Here is a 7,907-nt window from a genome sequence, read left to right as displayed (position 1 = left end):
CTATCAAATCATGGGCCTCTCTGCAGCATCTTGAATTGCTGTGTCTCCACGGAAGTGACACTAAGGTGTACCCCGTTTGGATCTGTGGTGAAGGTGAGACATGGTATTCCTAATTTGTAAGAAAACTGGCTCAAGGGAGTTGTGATTTTATCATTCCATTACTAAATAGTTTCAGGTCTGTGGTGGGCATCAAGTCTCTTGATAGCCTGAGTAATTCTATAAGAAAGCAGGTTGAGCAATTCATGATGAACAAACCAATGAGCAGCACCTCTCCCTGGCCTCTGTATCAGCTGCTGCCTCCAGATCCCTGTTCTAGCTTCCTTCAGTGATGAACTTGCTTTGGTCCTGGTGTTCCATTGCACTAGAAACCCTAACTAGGACATGCATATAAATGTCCTTTGATCATGCTTATCCCTGTTTTCCCTCCAGCTTTCCCCAGCTCTCCTCATTATGTTTCCCTCCCAGCTTCATGTCCTTTGTTTTGTTTTGTTTATCTATTAACCACTGTTTCCTATTAGTGCATGGGTGTGGGACCATCCACTAGAGCGTGGTCACCCAACCAGGGTCCAGATCCTAAAGAAAATGGACGTTTGCTCTCCGCTCTGTCAGTAGTCCCCCAGCTAAGGGTGGCGGCTCAGGTGCTGGACTGTCGCGTCACGGTTGCCGCGAACTCATGGTTGTAGCAGTTGTCCAGATGTCTCTTTCACTCCAACCCTCCGCCACCTGCCCCCTTTACAAAGAAACATGATGTCACTTGCATGGTCATGGTGAGGATGAGTGGGATTCGCACAGGGCCTATACATAGTGTAGAATAAATAACTGTTGGCTAGGTTTTAAGTAGATTCTATGCCTTTTTTTTTTTGTGGTGATTTAAGGTAGAATAGACCTTAAGTGTTGGGCACATCTATTCCAGATGTTTCCCTCCTCGTTTCTTTTTTGTAGCTTTTTTTTTTTTTGTAGCTTTCTTCACTTTGTTGCTACCCACTTTTTCTTAGCTATGACTTCTACTGATTTGTACTTACAAATCATTACCCCATTCTAGGATCTTAAACGTTATTTTGAAATTTTTTCCCCAGTTTTTTTTACCCCTACCCCATGCTCAGGTTTGAAAGCCAGAATCTAGCACATGCTGGATGAGGAAATCGTCAGCCTTTAGGTTTTCTTTAGACAGGAACATGCTAGCTAGCTCAGGCAGGCCTTGAATTCTTGTGTAGCCCAAGCTGATCTTAAATCTGACCATGCCCTTCCTCCACAGTGAGTGTGCTGAGAGTGTAGGTGTGTGCCAACAAGCCAGCCCACTGGCTATTCTTGATAGTTCTATGCCAACACATTCTATCTAATTAGGGTAATTAGTATTGTTTTTTTCGTTTGGTGCCTCACTCCCTCTGTCCAGTACTATAGCCATCTTTCTCTTTGGTTTCTAAAGCCTTCTTGTCAGGGAAAGGAAGGCTAAGGAACCATAAACAGCTTTGGATCGCCTTGGCCTTCTAGAAGTGCCAGAAATCACTTTCACAGTTCATTGGCCTTAACTAGTCACATGAGATCAATACACTCATCAAGGAGAAGCTTAAGGGAGCATGGGGAATGTTTTATTGAACACCATTAATCTGTACTACAGAGAATAAGGAGGTAGCGTGTTCCTTCCATGTTGTCTCAGCATCCCTTTACTTTGACTATAATCTAAACATTAATGTTTAACAATAAAGTAACAGTCATATTCCACCAGCCCTAACAAATGTGAGGACTGTCATATTGTCTCCATCTGTTTATTTTTATAACAACTTGAATGGAGCTATAATTTCCATAACATAAATTTTCCCTTTGGAAGAAAAGATTGAGTGGATTTTAATATATTCACAGAGCTGTGGAACCATTAATAATATGAAATATTAGAGTATTTTATGGCCTCACAATGCCTATACATATAAAATATTCTTAAATATTTTGAGGAATTGACAGAGCATTTCCCACAGAGTTCTATTGTTGGGAGGGATGTCCTAATAGATACCTGCTGTGTCTAGTTGGTTTATAGTGTTAGTCTGTTTCCTTATGATCAGCTACTGAAAGTGGAGCATTGAGTGGTCATTATTGGTGGATTGTCTCTCCCTTTAATCCTGCCAGCTGTTCCTTCATGTATTTGGTATTGGATGTTATAATCTTAGCTTCCTAAGGAGTTGTTCCTTTCACTCTAAAAGCCCTTCTTTCTCTGTATCACTTTTTGTTCAGTGCTGGGGTCAAGCCAGGACCTTGTATGTGCTGGACAATTGCTCTACCCCTGAACTATACCTCTATTCCTTTCTCTTAATGTAAAATATTTTGCCTGGTATCTGTACCACTATTTTTTGCTGCTTTGGTTACTGTTAGAATGATCATATTTTCTTTTAATATTTTGTCTTTAAACCTGTGTGTATCTTTGAACTTAATGTATGTCTCTTTGCTAAAGTTTATCATGTTTAAATCTTTGCCTCTCTAGAATTTAATGTAGTTTATGAGGTAAAGCTTTGATTTTTGATTTTTTTCCCTAGCAGGCTACGCAATACAATCAGAAAAAAAAAACCCTAATTCTGCATTGATTTGAAGCACCAGTTATACAGTATATATTGGGTCTTTAGAGGGTTTATTCTGTTATAACTTATGTAAATGGTTTAGTTATCTATAGACTTATATTTCTATCAGTTTGTTTATTTCCTCGCTATTGTCTTCCTTTCCCAGAAATTGAAATAGGTTTTTTTTTCATGCAGTATATTCTCATTACAATTTTCCTCCCTCGACTCCTCCCAGTTCCTCCCCACTTCCCTTCCCATCTGAATCCACCCTCTTTCTGTTTTTTATTAGAAAGCAAACAAAAATCTAAGGGATGATAACAAAATGTAATGAGATAAAGCTAAAGCAAATACATTGAAATAGAACAAAACAAACAGAAGGAAAAGACAACCTCTTTCAACCCCTGCCCCTCATGAGCCAAGGTACAAGAAACATTCAGGAATCCCACAGAAAATATAAAACTGGAAACCATAATGCATATGCAAAGAAGAAGGGTTATAAAGTAAATAAATAAATAAATGAAATAAAAGTAAAAACAAATTTAAATAATCAAACAAGACAACCCTGACAAGAAACTATGAGATAAGGAGCCTCCAAGGATGTTGTTGAGTTTGTTTTTCTGTTGTCTATCTTCGGCTGGGCATGCAGCCTGCCATTAGGAGCGTGTGTAGTCCACTTCTTTCAGCTCTAACACCCTATCTGGTATAGACCAGTACAGGCCCTGTGCGTGCTGCCTCAGTCTCTGTGAGTTCCTATGTACATCTGTCCTGTGTTTTGTAGACCTTATTTTCTTAGTGTCTTCTATCTCCTCTGGCTCTTCACCAGGGTTCCCTGAGTCCTGAGAGGAGGGATTTGATGGAGACATCCATGTAGGGCTGAGTGTTCCAAGGTCTCACTCTCTGTGTATTGCCTGGCTGTGGGTCTCTACATTTCTTCCCATCTGCTTGCAGGAAGAAACTTCTCTAATGATGGCCGAGTCAGACACTATTCTGACTCAGAATGTCATTAGGAGTCCTTTTATTTCTATGTTTCTTTCGTAAAACAATAGTATTGGGTTTCCCCTAGGTCTCTGGGATATCTAGTCTGAGGTTCTTGGTCACCTAAGCAGCATTGGGTATGGGTTCCATCTCATGGAGTAGGCCTTAAATCGAAGATTTAAGATATTGATTGGTTACTCCTACAAGTTTTATTCCACCATTGCACTAGTGTATCTTGCATGCAGGGCACTATTGTAGACTGAAGGATTTGTAGCAGGGTTGGTGCTTACATTTCTCCTTTGGTAGAATGCCTGCTGGAACTAAAAACACTAGCCAGGAGGGGTGAGGGCTTTATGTAGGCACTGACTCAACTTCTTTGTGTCTGATGAGCTGTGTCAATGTTATTTTCAATGGTAGGGCCTTACTGTCATGACGTGGGAGGTGATGCATGCTGTGATTTGTTTTATTGCCATTGCTTAATAAGGAAGCTGCTTTCAGCCAATGGCTTAACAGAGTAAAGCCAGGCTGAAAGAGATATATAGAGAGAGTAGGCGGAGTCAGCGAGAAACATGTAGCCTGCCACCAAGACAGATACATGAGAATCTTGCAGGTAATCCACAGCCACATGGCAATACACAGATTAATAAAAATGGGTTAGTTTAGGAAAAAAGAGCTAGTTAGAAATGTGCTTAAGCTATTGGCCAAACAGTATTGCAAATAATATGGTTTCTGAGCGATTATTTCTAGTCAGGGTAGTCGGGAAACAAACTAGCAACCTCCCCCAACACTAGCAGTTTATTGAGAGCAACCTTTGAAATAGCCTGTGTTGTTTGGAGGTTCCTATGGGACCCCTTTGTCCAATAACTCGGTTAGATGTAATCCATTCCTGGTACTGAAGCTTCATTTGGTGATGAGAGGTGTACAGTTGGAGCTCTGTCTCCCCTGTTATTTGGCAATTTCATTTAGAGCACCTAAAATGTGTATATATTATAGGAAGCTTCTAGTGTTTTAAGTTTCCATATCACCCTTCAAATGGCACTTAATTTTAGCTTTCCCTTCTCTTGTTACCCTCCTCATCTTCCTCCCTTCTTGTTTGATCCTCTTGCTCCAGTGTCCCCAACATCCATCCAGAGTTATCTCTATTTGCTTTCCCTAGGGATACCTGTCCCTTCCCTCAGTATCTTCCTCTATACCTAACCTCTGTGATTTTGTGGATTGTAGCTTGCTTATTTTTGACTTAAACAACTAACATACTCATATAAGCAAATATATACCATATTTGTCTTTCTGGGCCTGGGTTACCTTCCTCAGGATAACTTTTTCTCATTCCATCAATTTACCTATGAAATTAATGGTTTAGTTTTTGTTAATGATTGAGAAATATTCCATTTTGTAAACATATCATATTTTCTTTATCCATTCATCCATTGACTGACATCTAGATTGTTTTACTTTCTGACTGTTATGAATAGAGCAGCAATGGTTGAGAAACTGTCTCTGTGGTAGGATGAAGCATCCTTTGGGTATGGGCCCAAGAGTGCTTCAGCTGGATCTTGAGGTAGACTTATTTCTATTTTTTTGAGGAACAGTCACACTGATTTCCACAGTGACTATACAAGTTTGCACTTCCATTTTCAGTGAATGGATGTTTCTCTTACTCCATATCCTTGTCAGCATGAGCTGTCTTTTATTTTTTTGATCTCGGCCATTTTGAAAGGTATAAGATGAAATCTAAAAGTAGTTTGGATTTACATTCCCCTGATGTCTAAGGATTGTTGAATATTTCTTTGAATGCTTCTCAGTCATTTGAAAATTCTGTTTAGGTCTGTACCCAATTTTTAAATTGGATTATTTGGTTTCTTGATATCTAGTTCTTTAGTTCTTTATTTATTTTGGATATTAGTCCTCTATCAGATGTATTTTCCCGTTCTATAGCTGACCATTTTATCTGATCGATGGTGTCCTTTGCTGTGCAGAAGATTTTCAGTTTCATGAGGTCCCATTTATTAATTGTTGATCTTAATGCCTAGGATATAAGTGATCTGTTCAGAAAGTCTTTTCTTGTGCCAATTGGTTTAAGGTTATTTACCATTCCCTCTTCTAACAAAATAAGTGTATCTGAGCTTATGTTGAGGCCTTTGATTCATTTAGAGTTGAGTTTTGTGAAGGGTGATAAGTATGGATCGATTTGCATTCTACCACATGCAGTCCTCCAGTTTGACTAGCACCATTTGTTGAAGATTTTTTTCCCAATATGTACTTATGACTTCATTATCAAAAATCAGGCATCCATAGGAGTGTGAATTCATATCTGGGTCTTCAATTTGATTTTATTTATTGACATATCTATTTTTATGACAATACCATGCTGCTTTTATCTGTGTAGTACAACTCGAGATTGGGGATGGTGATACCTCCAATAATTCTTTTATTATTCAGGATTAATTTAGCTATCCTATTTGTTACTAGTATGAGATAGTTCCAGTTTTTTAAATATAGGCAGTTAGTGCTATGAACTTGCCTTTTGAACCACCTTCATTTTGTCCCATAAGTTTGGATATATTGTGTATTAATTTTTATTCAATTCTCAATAGTTTTAAATTTCTTAATTTCTGTCTTTACCATTTTTGATTCAGTAGTGAGTTAGTTGTTCAGTTTCCATGGGTTTGCAAGCTGTCTGTTTTTGGTATCGAGTTTTAATCTGTGGTGGTCAGCTAGGATATAGGTTGTCATTTTAATTTTACTGTATCTTAGGTTCATTTGCTTGTAATATCTTTTTCATCCTTGTACCCAGAAGTGGTGTCTATCCTTTATGTTAAGGTGTTTGTAAACCATTTACTTTTGTAAGCCATTTAACAGCACTTGCATAAAGATTTATAGTCAGATTGAACAAAAGTATGGGTAACCTGACTGGTGTCAGATGTGGTGGGCAGAGCAGTCCTGTGGGACTGAGTCCTTCAATTTATAGAGCATTAAGTTAACTGTGGATAGATGGTGCCAGAACTGAATGGAATTGTAGAGCACCCAGAGTTGAAGAATTCGTTGCTATGGAAAAACCTCCCACACAATTGCTGTCAGGAGTGTCTTGTGGGTAAAGAAAAACAGAGCTTATTTTCCTTATTTTATTCCATGTTCCTCTTTCATATTCCCAGTTATTTTCTTTGGTATTTGGGATAACTGTTATTTTAATGTTTGAAAGATTTTAGAAACCAGCTAGGAATCCTATTTACATTTTTTTAAAGCAATATGCAGGCACACTCATGGGTACTGCAAATACAATAGTGAGCCAGTCAAAACTGTTCTATGCTCCCACAAGAGTGTCTGTTGCATATATAAACATACCTTCCTCTTCTTTCCAACTCAGCATTGTCTCTATGTCTTCTGAGCTGTTTGACATATTCTTCCTTAAGATATGTTTATGTTTTATGTTTTTTCACATACCACAGCCTGGGACAAGGATTTGAAGGCCAGTGGTTAATTTGGAGAGAGAGAGAGAGTAAGCAGGTGAGGGAGAAGAAGGGAAGGAAGCCAATAACAATGTTAATGATAAGACCGGCATGTGGATAAATGGAGCTCCTTCATGTTTGTCACCTTAGTAGATGTTCTATAGAGATACTCTGTGACTGCCCACTGAGTGACAAGAAAGTGCTGAGTTCCTGTCCCTCCCTTGGTGGGGGTTGTTTCATGCCAACTCCATGACACTCTGATCTGCTCTTCTTGTGACCACCTGTGCTGCTCTAAGCAGAAAGGAACATGAGCACAGGGAAGAGAAGAAGCCCAGGATGGCTAGAGCTGCCCCCCGATGATGCTGAGCTGTGCCCAGGGTAGAGGTGCTTCAGACACCATCCATCTGCAAGAGGAAGCACAGTTACAGAGTAGCGACAGAGGAGGAAACGGGAGAGGAAGTTGGCATGGGAAGCCTGTGTAGCTCACAGATCACAACAGTATTTGATCATTGTAAGTTGAGGAAGTTTCTGTCCCACAAGCTGCTCCCAAACTTCCGCTTATAAACGGTGCCCAATGTAGGGCACCTACGTCTACATAAAACATGAGAGGACATGGGAAAGGGTTCTAGACACACAGAAATGGAGCCAGGCATGGCTTTCTAGTCTCATGTCTCATGGCGGTCACAATTCAGAGATATTTCTCCCAGCTGTCGCCTGTGGTCTTGAGCTGCTAGCCTGAGCCCTGAAAGCACACCATGAGCTGAGTCACTTGGCAGGTCCCTGTAGTCTCATGCAGGCTGCAGTACAGAGAGGCATCTTTCGGCAGTTGCCTCAGGGAAGAACCAACCTCCATGCACTACCACTAGTATACTAAGCTGGTGGCAGCTGACATATTAGTTTAAGATTTGTTTCAAAGCTGGGTGGTGGTGCACACCTTTAA

This window comes from Myodes glareolus, chromosome 10, assembly GCF_982192425.1.
Source record: "Myodes glareolus chromosome 10, mMyoGla1.1, whole genome shotgun sequence".
Classification (NCBI taxonomy): domain Eukaryota; kingdom Metazoa; phylum Chordata; class Mammalia; order Rodentia; family Cricetidae; genus Myodes; species Myodes glareolus.
This window is presented reverse-complemented; position numbering follows the sequence as displayed.